The 17,554-nt window shown below is 47.4% G+C and overlaps 1 protein-coding gene across 6 annotated transcripts in view; it reads left to right on the forward strand.

Moving 5' to 3' along the window:
* Positions 1 to 17,554, forward strand: part of LOC130361114 (whey acidic protein-like) — a 296,171-nt gene that overhangs the window by 217,250 nt on the left and 61,367 nt on the right. The window contains exons 3-4 of one of the 6 annotated variants that reach the window (XM_056563690.1): positions 7,496 to 7,664; positions 8,334 to 8,392. The exons of 4 other annotated variants lie outside the window; for them this stretch is intronic. The gene's annotated coding sequence lies outside the window, so the exon portion shown is untranslated. The remainder of the gene's footprint in view (positions 1 to 7,495; positions 7,665 to 8,333; positions 8,393 to 17,554) is intronic. One more of the 6 variants, XM_056563691.1, reaches the window with a different exon arrangement.

Raw genomic sequence — 17,554 nt, forward strand, 5'->3', positions numbered from 1 at the left:
ACCACTCTGACTTAGTGTTGCATAAGTCCAGTAATGGTACCTGGCTCTGCAGAAACTCCTCAAAGGACCGTCTTATCTCCTTGACTTCCAGGAGGGACGAATTCAGCTTCCACAATCCCCTTCCCATCCTGGGGGTCTCTGAAACATTCAAAGAGAACATAATCAAACAGTGGTCAGAGAACTCCACCTCAACAACCTGTAAAGGTGAAGAGACAGAATCCTCCTTCAAAAAAAACCTATCTATCCTAGACCTGATCTCTCTACCTCTAAAGTAAGTGAACCCGCTGTGACCTGGGGTGTGCCGGATGTGGACATCCACCAGGCGAGACTCACTAGCTATTCTATTCAAGGCGACGCTATCATAATCTAGCCGATCCCTGGAGCCTCCCCTATCAAGAGACCTTGTAACAGTATTAAAGTCTCCTCCAAAGATGACCTGCCGGCTAGTAAACAGTAGAGGCTTAATCCTCATAAAGAGACTTTTCCGGTCCCACCTAGTCTGTGGACCGTAGATGTTTATAAGACGTAATTCTTGTCCCTTCATGAGGACGTCTAATACCAGACATCTCCCCATTTCTAGCTCGATTACACGTCTGCATTCTACCTGAGCGGTTTTAAAAAGAACCGCCACCCCGCTATACGGCTGGGCCGCAAGAGACCAGTGAGAGGGCCCATGGCGCCACTCATGCTTCGCCTTATGGATAGCGGTTAGATCTGTCAACCTGGTCTCCTGCAAAAATAAAATGTCGGCCTCAATTCGGCCGAGAAAATCAAAGGCCGCAAATCTTGCCGCATCTGACTTTATGCTGGCGACATTAATACTCGCCAGCGTCAACGGGGAGGGTGCCGCCATCATGTGTGATCAAGCTAGACAGCCCTCTTCTTCCCTCCCTTTTCCTTAGTATCATCATCAGAATTACCCAATTTACCCCTTTTTAAGCACAGAGACATATCCATATTTACAGAATTTACAGAGTTCCCCTCTTTTCCAGAGGTCACCTCCTGCACCCCACCTGGTCCTGGGACAGCCTCCCTTCCCGTTACCAGAGAGGAGGACTTGACGCTCCCAGAAGGCCTCACTTCAGACACCGGCACCTCGTCCCCGGCCTCCTCATCAGAGGAAGAGATGTTATCCCTGAGGACTTGGTACCGGTTAGGGCTATCTACCAGAGGGGAGGCGGTAGATCCTTCCGCTGGTACCTGGACAAGGGTGAGGGGGACTGAATGATCCCACTCCAAAGAAGGGGACTCCTTTTCTTTGCTCCTCTTCCTCCTCTTTTTCCTGGCACCCGATTTTCTCTTATTCTTTAGCCACTCTTTGCTCTCCTCATCCATACTCTCTCCTGGAGAGGAGGTAGCAGTGATGGCCCTCTTATCCTCCTCCTCCTCTCTATCCAGTCTCCTGGCCTCCTCCTCCAGCCCACCATCGCTCAGATCCTCAGCAGAATCCACCATCTCAGGGTCAGGTAAAGCTACCTCAGCTGTCACCTGAGAAGCCCCTTCCCTTTCCCTTTGGCGTGCCTCCAAACGCCTCAGCCTAGAAGGTGTCATTCTTTTCTTCCTTGGACCCGTAGTCTCCCCGCCTCCGCCGGTACCCTCCCCAGTGGAGTCAGCATCTCTGCTAACCCCAGCTGGAGATTCCACCGCATTGGCAAAAGAGACCGGACAGCGGCTGAAGGGGTGACCGAGGCCCCCACACAGGTGACAACGAATGTCCCCACAGGTTGCGGCGAGATGTCCTAACCCTCCACACAACGCGCACTTCTGGACCTTACATTGTGCGCTGAAGTGTGTCGGGTCACCGCACCTATGGCAGACCTTCGGCTGTCCCTGGTAGAAAACCAGGATCCTGTCCCTCCCCAGAAAAGTGGAGGAGGGAATGTGGGTGACAGAATTACCCGAAACCTTCAACTTGACCATGAAGGTCCAGGCCCCTGACCAGATACCAAATTCATCCCTGTTCTTCTGGGGAATACTGACCACCTCTCCATAACGCCCAATCCAGGTCATGATGTCTATGCAAGAAACAGATTCGTTACACGTTAATACCGTCACTTTCTTGATGTTATTCTGGCGAGAAATTGCCTGGACAGCAAAGTCTCGCCACTCGGGTGCTATCTTTGCCAGCTCGTACCGAGACCAAAAGAGCTCGAGCCCTTCAGCCCGGACGAAGCTGACATCGAAAAATGGGGTACCATGAGGATGTATCAGGGCAAAGATGTCACCCGCCCTGAAATCCATCTTGAGGAGGAGCTCAACTACTTTTGACCTGTTTGGACAGGTATCACTGCCCCTCCACCTAAGATGGACCACATTCCTCCTGGGGACCCCAGACCCGGCTGTGGGGAGTGACCATGACTCCTCTCCTTTGCTCTCGGAAGGCCCCAAGGCCATGCCTCTCTATCCAAAAGGACAGTTCTACCTCTCTACCCTCTACAGTGATAGATTTATCCCCCCTCCGCAAGGCCTCTAGAAAGCACCTCTGAAGGTCACTATGCCCAGGACCAGAAGGTGCAGGATTCCCATGAGGCCCACTTGCCCCGGCAGCAACACCGGCATAACTCCTAGCGGGCGCCGCTGCCGGGGGTTCAGATGGACCAACCTCACTCTCCACAGAAGCCATACTCACCCCCCCTCTCGCACTCACATCCCCTCCATCCATCCTCTCATCATCATTCCCATCCTCCTTCACTCTCTCTACCCCATTCACACCTCCACTCAGTCCTGGACCAGACCCCACAGACAGACCCCCCATATGTACATTATTTACAGTATTTACATTATGTACACATGTGACCTCAGCTTCATCGGGTGCTCCTGACCAGTCTTGCCCCGCCCCAATAATAGACTCTGACTGGTCAGGAACCCCCTCCGCCTCACTGGTCACAGGAAAGTCCTTTGGGACAGGAGGCCATCTAGCTGCAGGAACAGTTCCTATTTTGTCCAGTCCCCATGGGTTTGAGGACAGTCCCTTTAATGTTCTCCACTGCTTTAGCAGCCGCCATTGCCAGTCCAGCCTTAGCCGGTTTTATTATCCCTGCCGAGGTGCCACCTGCCCCAACCGCAGATGAGGTTCCCCCTCGAGAAGCCTCTGCAGGTGACACCCCGACAGCAGACAACACACCAGCCGCAGACTCCACCGTTGAGCCTATTTTACCACCAAGTGCCTGGTGGCGCCGCTTATCTCCGCCCTCGCTCCTCATCTCCGGCACCGGTAACAAAGCTTTACCACTGCCCGCCTTGCCCTGTCCCGGTGCCGAAGAAAAGCAGCCTCCCGCTGGGCTGCTGACCTCACCAGACATGTCCGGCTTCACAGCCGAAATCGCCCCGACACTCTTACCGCTACTACAAGCTGAAACAGTGTCACATGACTTTCCCGTAGGGACCTTCATACTCTGCCCACTGCTCTTCCCTTGCACAGAACCCACCGCAGGGCCCTGACTAGGTGGAGCTGGGGAAAGGGGGACATAGGAAAATGATACCGACTCACCCCCCTTCTGGTCATTCCTTCTCCTCCTCCTCCTCTCTCCCTCATCTGGTACAGGGTCTTCTCCAAATGTGAAGCACTCCATGTGTACTGGAGACTCCATCTGCCTGATGATGGCCATGAGTCTCCCCCCGGGGTCACTGTTCTCCTCCTCCGAGCTCCTCCTGGATCCTGATGTTGAGGCCGGTGGTCCTTGTCCAGGACAGATCCCACTCTGAGACCCCTGCGATGGATCCTGGATGTTAGTGGGGTCACTATCCTCCTCAGCAGGGGGGTCACTCTGGCTTGGCCCCTTCTGCCCCTCAAACCTCTCCTGGTTCAGCAGCTTCTCCAGGAAGGGGCCGCTGTGTGTCTGAATGTCCATCCTTTTTCTCTCTAAGATGTTTATTTCGGACTTAAGCTTTGTAATGTCCTTATTAGCCTCTGCCCGCTTGCTCCCGGACGAGGTGTTTGCCCGCACTCGGGCGCATCTCAGCTCCTCACGCAGCCTGAACAGTTCTTTGCCTTTCTGCTTGTAGGCCTGTGTATAATAGGCAATCCTGGAGCTGTAGTCGCTGACAGGCTCCCGGGGCCTCCGCACGCCCCAGCCCTTCACCTCCATATATCCTCCTGAAGCCTCGCAGCTTAGGTCAGGGTCCAGAGGGGGGGCAGGAGAAACATTGCTGCTTCCCCCACCAGGTCTCCTTACCCCCTCCGAACAGGCCGGTTGCTGTGCATCCTCCATCCCCGCCAGCCTACTCCGGGAACCAGAAGCCTGGGACTTGCTTTCCCTCTGCATCCCAGAAACCCGCTCCCTCCCAGGGCAGAAGGGAGCAGGAGCCTGGAACCACCTGGATCGCTCCCAGCAGCAGCACTGACTCTAACGAGACACACCCACTGATTGTGTCCACCTGAGGATTACCACCAGTATACAGGACAGGAGAAGTGGTACTGTGCAGTGTATATATATATATATATATATATATATACAGAATAAGAGCTGATACTGAGGATTACACCCATTATACAGGACAGAAGAAGTGGTACTGTGCAGTGTATATATATATATATATATATATATATATATATATATATATATATACAGAATAAGAGATACTGGGAATGAAACCCAGAATATAAAAAGATTATAAAATTGAAAATAAAATGATAATAATAATAAAATAATAATATAGTTTGTGGTATGACTTTGGCCGCCTATAACGTTCCTCATCCCCTCAGGTCACTTCTCACCATCCCCAGTAGATTTACCTGATATATCGGCAGTGGAGGAGCCCACATAGCAGAGGATGAGGAGGAGCAGAGAGCTGGTGACTGGAGACATGTCTTCTGGTCTTCTGGTTCTGGAGATGAGGGATCCAGCTCCTCCGCTTATTATAGACATGATGGGAGGAGATGGAGGATGAGATGATGGGGGGAGGAGGATGTTATGGTTCTCATGTTATCCGGATTATGTAATCCATGTTACGCACTTCTTCACAATAACATTAGGTGGATTAATCAAGAACAACTAGTATTTTTGGCTGCCAACTCCCTTGCCTCGGGCACCTTCCTTATTTCGATGCCAACTTCACATATGAGGAGGAGATGTGTCCAATATTGAAGCTTTATGGGATGAGGAAGAACCACAGGAACATTTTATATAGCAAAATATACAGCTGACTGTGAACTCACCACCACCTGATGGTGCCAGCACCTCACGGGACATCTCCACAAGGATGGGGACCATTTGGTGCTCTTCCATTTGGAATAGTCCAGATTGGTATAAGTTTATCTACCATGGGAAGTTCTGCAAATGTAAACTATTAAATTTGCTGTCCTTACCCACCTCCGGGGGGCGCCACACTATTCCTCTTCTTGGAGACTATTCTATTAGGCTTCAGGTAATGAGGCGTATTGTAGTAACATTGTAATAGCCATCTTCTCCGGTATTCGCCTGTTACCAATCTTCGGCAGAAATAAGATTCTTCAGATATGTTAGAGGAGCCCCCAGTTATATTATTATGTGGTTATGTGGTTGTGACTAGAGATGAACTAATCTCATGAAATACTTTTTGGGTCGATTCAATGGAATCAGCTGTCAGATTCTATTTTAATTTGACATTCGATTTTGACATCCATTGATTGGTTGATATGACTTCTCCAGATAACCCCAGTAGAGACCTCCATTACGTAAGTAAGTGGGGCAGTTTGTGCCGAGATTTTTCCAGGAAGCCATATTTGTTCTCCATTGTAATTCCCAGAACACTTTGCCCTTCATCACTCCAACCCATTCTTCTGTGGGCGGATCTGTCCATTTGATCTTGGACCTGGTCTAAGAAGATCTAATCTAGAACGTAAAGAACGACCTAGAAACAATTCTGCTGGAGGTTGATTTGTGGTAGAACGATTTACATTCCGATCAGCAAATACAAAAATAAGAAGACTTGTAAGTATTTGGAATGACTCTTTAATCAGTTCCTAACAGCCTGAATTTAGATTTTTGGCTTAAGTTTTCTTCTGCACTATGTCAGGGGTAACATATTAGATTTAGAATAAACACAGCTGTAAATAGAGAATCACATGGGACACTGTACACAATGAGTCGTCTGCAGATCCTCCTTAGTGCCCTTGGCCGATTTCTATTTTTTTTAAAATAATCCTAGAAGACACGAAATTAAGATATGCATATATATCGAGTGTGAACAGAGGCAGAGGCGGCTACTATTAGAAAGGTGCATAGGGTCCATACAATTGTATAGTAGCTCAATGGAAAACCAATAATGATAGCTGGTGCAGCGGAGGTGCTAGGATAAACAGAAAATAGTAGCATCAATATACCGGGTAACTATCAAAAGAAAACGATATCCGCACTCACCGCAAGGAATGCGACCAAGAGCTCCTACATGGAGATGCCATGCGATCCGGGAGGCCACTGCTGCATGGCGTCCAGAAGGCGATCACCGGTAATTTTGCGCACTTAGTGCTTCATCCAGCCGGCCACTGTTTTGTTGAGTGGCAGAGGGAAATAGAACAAATGAGAAGATTTGAGGCCATATATTACCGAGGAAAGAAGATGGGATGGAAAATAGAAATTGAGTGGAAGAAGTGGGGGAGGCATCCTAGCTGGTAGTGGGTTGGGGTGGGGAACTGGGCGGGAGGGTTTTTTTCGGGGAAAAATGTTTATATGTGTTTGTATTTTCTGTAATTTTGATACAATGAAATAAATAAAAAAGTGTTTTTAAGAATCAGTGATGGCGACATATGGTATCCCATGGTAAATATTCCAGCTCGCCCATTTTTTAGGCTTATTCTCACCAAAATAAAGCAGCGTAAAGTATCCCTGATTATCGGCCAGTGTTAATATGCACACGGAGGCATGGGAAGACACCATACTTGGGAGAAGGAACAGAATTGGCATTCTAAAATAGTGAAGACTGAAGAAGAAATAGCTCTTGTATGAAAAGCCGAAGAAATTATCTCTTTTCTGGGGATGATGGGTTGTGTATGTGTAGGGTTGGCTGGAAGTAGGGTCATGGTGGATTGATGTTATATTGTAGTAGCCAGCATACAGCAGGTGGTGTCTGACAGATGTTAATAGCATACAGCATGAGATGGAAGACAGATGTTCATATTGTACAGCACGAGATTGGGGACTGATGTCCCTAGCACACAGCATGAGATGGCGGACTGATATCACTAGTGTACAGCATGTAATGGAAGACAAATGTTTATTACGTACAGCACGAGATGGTGGACTGATGTCATTAGCGTACAGCACGAGAGGGCGGACTGATGTCACTATGGTACATATGTAAATACACTGTATTATATACCATATCTGGATAATTCAGAGATTGTTAGCTTGTATGTGCGTTTTGCCCCATCCTAAAAACACTCTCAGAGTATGACAGGACATTGCTTATGCCTCATGAATTCCCTGACCCTGTGAACCCTCTACCACTCTGTGTAGGACATTCATATAAATGCCCCAAGTCTAATGCCTGTTCTGTTGTTTCCTGATTTCACCAGCCTGTGCAGGACATTCATATAAATTCCCCAGGATTGATATTTGTTCCTGTTCCTAAGTTCGGCAACAGTTCAAGAAATTGTGCCTAGCCTTTGGTCAAGAAGAAACCAATACGCTTGTATACGTGCCCGGCTATGCTGAGAACTCTCTACATATTCTTATACCTTCCTGGTTGGTTGCCCAAATGCTTGAAAGTGCCTTAAAAATATTTTGTCTAGTTAGGATTGTCTAAAGAAAAAATGTATATCCTAGATAGTCTTATAATGTGCTAATTATATTGTCTTGTTTCATCTTATCTTGCTTTCTTTAAATACTGTCGTAGTAAATGCACAAAGCCAGAAAGCTTTTTTTTCCTTAAAATCTAGTTAGGATGCCTCTCTCTATGTCTTTTATGTAGTCTGTCTTAATTGTCTCCTGAAAGTGCTGGAGGGCCTCCGAAATTCAGGGAGGTACCTTGGAGAAAATTTAGTCATGGAAGGATGTGTCTGTCTATGTCCTTGTCTGTTTATGGGTGTGGCCAAGGAGGAGGACTCGACTTCATCATGGGGAGAATATGCTAAAAGCTAAAAGGCCCCGTGGTACAGGACCGGTTGTGAATGAGAGCCTACGGCAGCGCCGGCCTGCCTTCCAGAGTTCCCTTAGAAGTGTCTGTTGTAGCCCAAGGTCCTATGTCAGTAAGTCCGTATGCTCTATACAGTTCCAAGGCTTAACAACCTCACATGCTACCCTAATAGTGGCACAGTTTACAAAATTCATACAGCGTTTGGTTCTACTTAAGGCACCAACTATATACGGGGAGTGACCTTTGCACTAAAAGGAACATTTTCTCCTACCTCCCAGAGACTGCCGTTCACCACTCAGGACTGTGCGCAGAGGATGGCTGTGTTTTAGAGCGTGTGGTGAGTTTTGTTATGTCCGAGCACCAATTGTTGTCCTGTGGCTTCAGACTGCTTTGGGCACCTGGGCAGCGCAGATGTTGGCCCCACTAACAGACTTCTGATTATATTAATTATGTTCGCACTTTGTTGAGAGATTAATATATTTTTTATGAATTAGTAAGTTATTGTTATGCATCTGTATGTTAAATGTGTTACTGTACCCTTAAGAGAGAGCAGTGAACCCCATGTGACCCTGCCTGCCAATAGGAACCCCTAGATTTTCCCCTATATAAGGCAGTGGGGGAGAAGTTGCTCTAGTTCACAGTAGTGCTAAGTCTGAGCAACAGTGTGGTTAACCCCTTAACGACGCAGGACGTAAATATACGGTGACCCCGTGTCATATCGGCTAATCGCAGTGATGCCCGGTCTTAACCCTTCAGACACAGCGATCAAAGTTGATTGCCGTGTCTGAAATGAAAGTGAAACCTTCCCGGCTGCTCAGTCGGGCTGATCGGGACCACCGCGGTGAAACCGCGCTGTCCCGATCAGCTGTACGGAAATAAGGGGGGGTCCCTATCTGCCTCCTCGGTGTCCGATCGCCAAATGACTGCTCCGTGCCTGAGATCCAGGTGATAACACTGATCAATGCTATTTGATTGCATAGAAGTGATCAGTGAAGGAAATCAGTGTGTGCAATGTTAAAGTCCCCTATGGGGCCATAACATTGCAAAAAAAAAAAAAAGCGAAAATGCTTAAGTACCACAACATATCTCTAATATACTTTAATTTAAAAACTGGTTTAAAATCACTTTTAAATTTGGCCACTAGGGGTCGCCCTCCTAGTGGCCGAATGCATTTGGCAGTGACGTCACTACAGAATTTCGACTCATTTAAGCCTAGCAACAAGTCGAAATTCAGTCACTGCAGTGCTCGCTCCCACCTGTCAATCAGACAGGTGGGAGCGAGCGCTTTGAAGGAAGTGGATGCACGCAGGCTCGGGGACAAGGTAAAGTATTATGTCGGGGGGGTGGGGGGTGGTTGTGTGTTCACCCATACAGTATGCCTCCAGTTTCCCCACTACAACTCTCAGCATGCCCTGACAGCCTATAGATGTCAGGGCAAGCTGGGATTTGTAGTGGGGAAACAGCTGGAGGGACACTGAACAGGTGAACTAAGGGGGGTGGGGTGGGGGAGTGGGTTGAGTGGAGCGGCGGGGAGGGGGTACTCTGAATGGGTGAACTAAGGGGGAGTGAGTTGAGCGGCGCGACGGGGCCGGGGGGGGGGGGGTTGCGGGCTGCGCGGCGGGGAGCGGTATGTGTGGCCATCACAGATCCGGTGTTCACCTATACAGGGTGCCTCCAGTTGTTTCCCCACTACAACTCCCAGCATACCCTGACAGCCAATAGATGTCAGGGCAAGCTGGGAGTTGCAGTGGGGAAACAGCTGGAGGCACCCTGTATTGGTGAACTACGGGCAGAAGTGTCGGCCCCAGCAGGCATCAGTGACGTCATGCCTGCTGGGGAAGTCTGCCTGGTAGTGAGCACACTACCAGGCAGACAAAAAGGCATTTTTAATATAGAAAAAAGAAAAAAAAGATATGGTGGGAGCTACCCTTTAATAAATGTGATTTAACCCCTTCCCTAATAAAAGTTTGAATCACCCCCCTTTTCCCATAAAAAAAGAAAAAAAACTATGTAAATAAAAATAAACATATTTGGTATCGCCGCGTGCGGAAATGTCCAAACTATTAAAATATATAACTAATTGAACTGCAAGGTCAATGGCGTACGTGCAAATAAATTCCAAAATAGCGTCTTTTTGGTCACTTTTTCTACCTTATAAAAATGAATAAAAGGTGATCAAAAAGTCAGATCAAAACAAAAATGATACCTTCATGGAAAATGGAAACTTCAGATCACAGCGCAAAAAATGAGTCCTCATACATCCCCATATGCGGAAAAATGTAAAAGTTATAGGGGTCAGAAGGGGTCGGAGCATTGTGACGTCACGGCTCTGCCCCAGTGTGACATCACGCTCCGCTCCCTCAATGCAAGCCTATGGGAGGGGGCGTGACGACGTCACATGGGGGCGGAGCCGTGATGTCACAATGCTCCGGCCCCGTGATCACCAGTAATCAGACCTGGAGTGAACATGCTTTCGGGGACTGATTGTAACGGGGTGCTGCGTGCAAGATCACTGGGGTCCCCAAGGCGGGACACCCGTGATCTGGCATCTTATCCCCTATGCTTTGGAAAGGGGATAAGATGTCTAAGTGCCAGAGTACCCCTTTAAAATGATATAGTGGCACCTGGGAATGATACAATTAGTCGCAGAATAAAGCTCGGATCTTACAGAAGACCTCAGTGTCCAAGCAGAACATCAGTGATGTCCATTGTGTCCCTGACCCCATCAGGTCCGAACAGCTGGGATCTTCTGAGGCCTTCATGATCTACAGTGTCCTCTGTTGCTGGGTCATCACGTTGTGTGTGATGTATGACAGATCCATGGGGACATACTAAACGCGTGTATTCAGTGGCGTTGCTAGGGTTGGTGTCACCCGGTGCGGTAGAAAATGGTGTCACCCCCATACCTACCCCCTCCCCCCAGTAAGTTTTTAGCCTGTTGTGACAGACACCACTGTTGTAGCGCATTGTGAGAAATTCCAGTATAATAATCAGATATACCAGTTGCCACAGAATAGGAAAGTGTTAAGGAAGTTTTCACCATTTAAATATACAGCTCCCAGAATTACTTAAAGGGGTACTCCACTGGAAAACATTTACTTTTATATCAACTGGTGCCAGAAAGTTAAACAGATTTTTAAATTACTTCTATTTAAAATATTAATCCTTACAGTACTTATCAGCTGCTGTATGCTCCACAGGAAGTTGTGTAGTTCTTTCCAGTCTGACCACAGTGCTATTTGCTGACACCTCTGTCCATGTCAGGAACTGTCCAGAGCAGGATAGGTTTGCTATGGGGATTTGCTCCTACTATGGACAGTTCTTGACATGGACAAAGGTGTCAGCACAGAGCACTGTGGTCAGACAGAAAATAAATTAAAAAAGAAAAGAACTTCCTGTGAATCACTTATACAGCAGCTAATAAGTACTGGAAGGATTAAGATTTTTAAATAGAAGTAATTTACAAATCTGTTTAACTTTGTAGCACCAATTGATAAAAAATAAAATGTTTTCCAGTAGAGTACCCCTTTGAGCAGTGGTGAGGTTATGCTGGGAGTTGTCGTTTCACTCACCATAACTGTAGAACTTACAAGTGACTACAGCTCTGATAGGACATAGAGAGGAGAATGTACAATGATATCAGTGACTACAGGTGACGTCTTCTCTATAGTGAGGAGAATACACAATGATATCAGTGTCTACAGGTGACGTCTTCTCTATAGTGAGGGGAATACACAATGATATCAGTGATTACAGATGACGTCTTCTCTATAGTGAGGAGAATACACAATGATATCAGTGACTACAGGTGACGTCTTCTCTATAGTGAGGAGAATACACAATGATATCAGTGACTACAGGTGACGTCTTCTCTATAGTGAGGAGAATACACAATGATATCAGTGACTACAGGTGACGTCTTCTCTATAGTGAGGAGAATACACAATGATATCAGTGACTACTGGTGACATCTTCTCTATAGTGAGGAGAATACACAATGATATCAGTGATTACAAATGACGTCTTCTCTATAGTGAGGAGAATACACAATGATATCAGTGACTACAGGTGATGTCTTCTCTATAGTGAGGAGAATACACAATGATATCAGTGACTACAGGTGACGTCTTCTCTATAGTGAGGAGAATACACAATGATATCAGTGACTACAGGTGACGTCTTCTCTATAGTCTTCCCTTATCTAATTCAGATGGTACATACCGCCAGGACTTGTTCCAGCTAAAACTTCTGTCTGTAGAATGTGATGCCCAGACGTCTCCTCTCTATGTCAGCGCATTCTCATCCTCTATATGAAAACATTTATTATTATAAACCTGCCAGACACTGTATCCTCTAAATATAATACTACTATACACTATACTCTTTGATTATAAACCTTCCATACACCATACCCACTGAATATAATACTACCACACACTGTACATTCTGAATATAATACCAACATATACTGTACACTCTGAATATAAATCTGCCACATACTGTAACCCTGAATATAATACCGCCACACACTGTACCCTCTGAATATAATACTACCACCCACTGCGCCCTCTGAATATAATACTACCACCCACTGCGCCCTCTGAATATAATACTACCACAAACTGCGCCCCCTGAATATAAATCTGCCACATAGTGTACCCTCTGAATATAAATCTGCCACATACTGTACCCCTGAATATAAATCTGCCACATACTGTACCCCTGAATATAATACTACCACCCACTGCACCCTCTGAATATAATACTTAGAGATGAGCGAACTACAGTAAATTCGATTCGTCACGAACTTCTCGGCTCGGCAGTTGATGACTTTTCCTGCATAAATTAGTTCAGCTTTCAGGTGCTCCCGTGGGCTGGAAAAGGTGGATACAGTCCTAGGAGACTCTTTCCTAGGACTGTATCCACCTTTTCCAGCCCACCGGAGCACCGGAAAGCTGAACTAATTTACGCAGGATAAGTCATCAACTGCCGAGCTGAGAAGTTCGAGACAAATCGAATTTACTGTAAGTTCGCTCATCCCTAATAATACTACCACAAACTGCGCCCTCTGAATATAATACTACCACAAACTGCGCCCTATGAATATAATACTACCACAAACTGCACTCTCTGTATATAATACTACCACACACTGCGCCCTCTGAATATAATACTACCACAAACTGCGCCCTATGAATAACATTGCCATACAGTGCACCCTCTGAATATAATACCACAACCGCAGTAACACCCCTCAACATCCGTTAGCTGATGCTATTACCACGGGAGGGGGGGTATTGGTGGTGTTGCTAGTGGATAATGGGGGTGCTACTACTGGGGGGTGTTGCTGGAGGATGATGAGGGTGCTACTGGCCATCCCCCCTGGCAGTACCACCCCCATCATCCATCGGCAGGATCATCCTCCTGGCAGGAGCACCGCCATCATCCACCACCAGGATCTGCTGATGGAGGTGCTGCTGCTGGGGGGTGGGTGTTGCTGGTGGATGATGAGGGTGCTACTGCCAGGGCGGGAGCATTAGGTAGGCAGCAGTTCCCCCACATTAGGTAGGTAGCAGTTTCCCCACATTAGGTAGCATCTTTTCCCCACATTAGGCAGCATAGATTCCCCACATGTGGTACCAGTTCCCCCACATTAGGTAGGTACCATTTACCCCACATTAGGTAGCAATTTCCCCACATTAGGTAGCACAGATTCCCCACATTATGTAGCAGTTTCCCCACATTATGTAGCAGTTTCCCCACATTATGTAGCAGTTTCCCCACATTAGGTAGCATAGATTCCCCACATTTGGTAGCACAGATTACCCACATAAGGTAGCATAGACTCCCCACATAAGGTAGCATAGACTCCCCACATTAGGTAGCATAGACTCCCCACATTAGGTAGCATAGACTCCCCACATTAGGTAGCATAGACTCCGCACACTTGGTAGTAGTTTCCCCACATTAGGCCGCAGGTTCCCCACAATGGGTCAAAGTCTCCCCACATTAGATCGCCCCCCCCCCCCCACCACACACACACATACACACAAAAAACACATACAAACACAGAGAGACACAAACACACACACAGTCAGATAGACACACACTCACAGACAGACACACACACAGTCACATACACACACAGTCACACACACACACAGTCACACACACACACACAGTCACACACACACAGTCACACACACACACAGTCACACACACACAGTCACATACACACAGTCACATACACACACACTGTCACATACACACACACACAGTCACACACACACAGTCACATACACACACACTGTCACATACACACAGTCACATACACACACACAGTCACATACACACACACTGTCACATACACACAGTCACATACACACAGTCACATACACACACACAGTCACATACACACAGTCACACACACACACAGTCACACACACACAGTCACATACACACACACAGTCACATACACACAGTCACACACACACACAGTCACACACACACAGTCACATACACACACACAGTCACATACACACACAGAGTCATACACACACACAGTCACACACACACAGTCACATACACACAGTCACATACACACACAGTCACATACACACACAGTCACACACACACACAGTCACACACACACAGTCACATACACACACAGTCACACACACACACACACAGTCACATACACACACAGTCACATATACACACACAGTCACACACATACACACACACACACACACAGAGTCACATACACACAGACAGAGAGACAGACACACACACTCACCCATCCAGCGCAGCGATCCTTCTCACCTGGCGCCCTGCGAGTGACGTAACTGACGTCCTCCTGCGCGGCCATGCAGTGTGACGTCAGGCCGGCGCAGACGTGGGAGCGGAGGCCGGGCACAGTGCTTGTGACGGCGAGGGGATGTGATGACGGACGGGCGCACAGTGCAGGTGAAAGAGGGGGGGGGGGTTGCTGACGGACGGAAGGGCGCACCGCACACACAGCGCGGGGGGGGGGGGATGTGCTGACGGATGGGAGGCCGGTCGGGCACAGATGGGGGGTGTCTGTGTAGCGGGGGAGGGGTGGGTGCTGCGGAGCATCTTGGTGTCACCCCATTAGTTTGGTGTCACCCGGTGCGGGCCGCACCCCCCGCACCCGGGTCGCAACGCCACTGCGTGTATTGTATGTTGTTTTTTTATAAAGCGGTAAAATAAGAGTCACAGGATAAAGATGAGGATGATCCTTTTATTAGATATAGTATAAAATAGCTGTAAATACAGAATTACATTGGAGCTGGCTGCGGATCCTCCTTGGTGCTCATGGACGATGTTCAGGGTTTTCTGAAATCCTAAAATACAGGACAAAGAGATGATATATATATATATATATATATATATATATATATATAGAATATGCAGTATATACACTGGACGGTATTGGCTACCATGTGAATAGCATTGTGCTCAGGCTACATTCACATCACAATTTTGCAATATGGTTGATAAAACTGACAAAATGGTATGAAAAATTGTGTAATTATAAAAACCGTATGTGGTTTTTGTAACCATGAAAAAGCCATTCCACAGCCGCCCGCAGACTCCTGCAGCCCGGGGTATCACTACTCCCTTCATGGAACACATTCTGTGCCATGATGAGAGTAGTAGTTCCCCCCCGGCTGTGGGAATCTGTGGGCAGCTGTGGTGACTCTGCAATAGTGCTTGAACTACTACTCCCAACATGGAACAGAGTCTATTCCATGTTGGGGGTAGTAGTACATGGGCTTAGAGACAGATGGCACCGGGTCTCACCCTGAGACCTGCTGTGATCCTAACTTATAAAGCAAGAAGCAGGCGGAATGCTCCGCTCAGCTACCCAGCCGGCCAGTGATGTTAAGAATAGAGGGCTCTGAGCTGTAACTTCATATTACTCTCCAGGAGCCCTGATTGGCCGGCACTAACTGAACAATCACAGCTCCCATAGTGATGTAATTACAGTGATGTAAATTTATTTTACTGGAAGCCGACTGGCTGGTGAATGATGGACAATGCTGCCCGCTTCCCCGGCAGGAGCCATCCCTCCTCCTACTACTCCCATCGTGGAACATCACTGTAATTTCAAATTCCCCGCCGATAGCTGTGATTGACCAGTCTGTGCCGGCTTATCAGGGCTCCCGGCCGGTAATACGAAGTTACAGCTCAGAGCCCTCTATTCTTAACATCACGTGCCAGCTCGGGAGCGGAGCATGCTGCCGACTTCCCTGTTTTAAAAGTTAGGATCCCAGCGGGTCTCAGAAGTGAGGCCCGGTGCGATCTGTCCCAGACAGATTCTGTTTCATGATGGGAGTTGGAGTAGTACCACATAGCTGCAGGAGTCCCGGGTGGCTGCGGAGTAAAGTTCACAATCCACGGTTGACCTTGGTTTTGTGCACAGGAAAAAAAAAACGGGACAAAATACCTGTAAAAAAACCTTACTGAACAGGATACATGTAGTTGTATAAGTTTTTGTATGGGGGGGTCAATGAATACGGTTTGCTAGACAGTTGCATATGGTTTTCAAATAGAAAATACGGCAACCGTATAGCAAATACATGATGTGAATGCACCCTAAGTTTGGGTTTTGTTATATGAAACCATTGGCAAGAAGGAGTTACTTAGAAGTGGCTGATTGGCTGGATAAGGGGGATGTGAGCAGTTTATTCGCTAAGTGAGAGAAAGGGATTTAGTTCTGTGATTATTGATAAGACTCCCATTGGGATGAGATGGTGCTGGGACTTCCTTCTGGGAGAGAGGGAGGGAGAGCTGCTCTATATAGATCTTCTCACATAATGGATAATACTGGTGATGGAACATGAAATCCTGATAATTATTTATCCCTCCAGTGTGATCACTCGCGGTACTTACAGGAGTGACGCACATGACCTGACAGGCGTAATCACAGCACTTCTGACCCTCAGGACACTTCTCATCACAACTGCAGAGCGGCTTAGGACCCGGAATAGCACAGGCTACCAGTGTATTCACTATAGGACACGTCCCAGGTCTCTTTTCAGCTAAAGGAAGAAAACACAAGAAGAGAGAATTACATTCCAGAGATCAGTGAGGAGGAGATACAAGGATCGACCATTGATGACCAGACCTGGAAGATCCTTGGTGACCTCTACATACACAATATATACCGCACCAAGAAGGAGATGTGGGATGGAATGAAACTATCTATGTATGTCCGTCATGATATATGGAGACCATGGAACTTCGGAGAGACCGGGAATTTCCGTGGCGCTGATCGGGAGAAGTCAATCACAGTGCGTACATCAAGATAACATTCCTTTAATGGTTAAGGTGCAACGCGTTTCACTGCACAGGCGCAGCTTCCTCAGGGAGTCTCTTATTTGGGCAAAATATCATTAAGCGGATCATAGAGCCATGTCTAGCAGCCAACAATCTCTCATCAAGATGCACACTATCAAAAAGTAGCCTCCGAGAG

This window comes from Hyla sarda, chromosome 3 (assembly GCF_029499605.1).
Source record: "Hyla sarda isolate aHylSar1 chromosome 3, aHylSar1.hap1, whole genome shotgun sequence".
Taxonomy (NCBI): Eukaryota; Metazoa; Chordata; class Amphibia; order Anura; family Hylidae; genus Hyla; species Hyla sarda.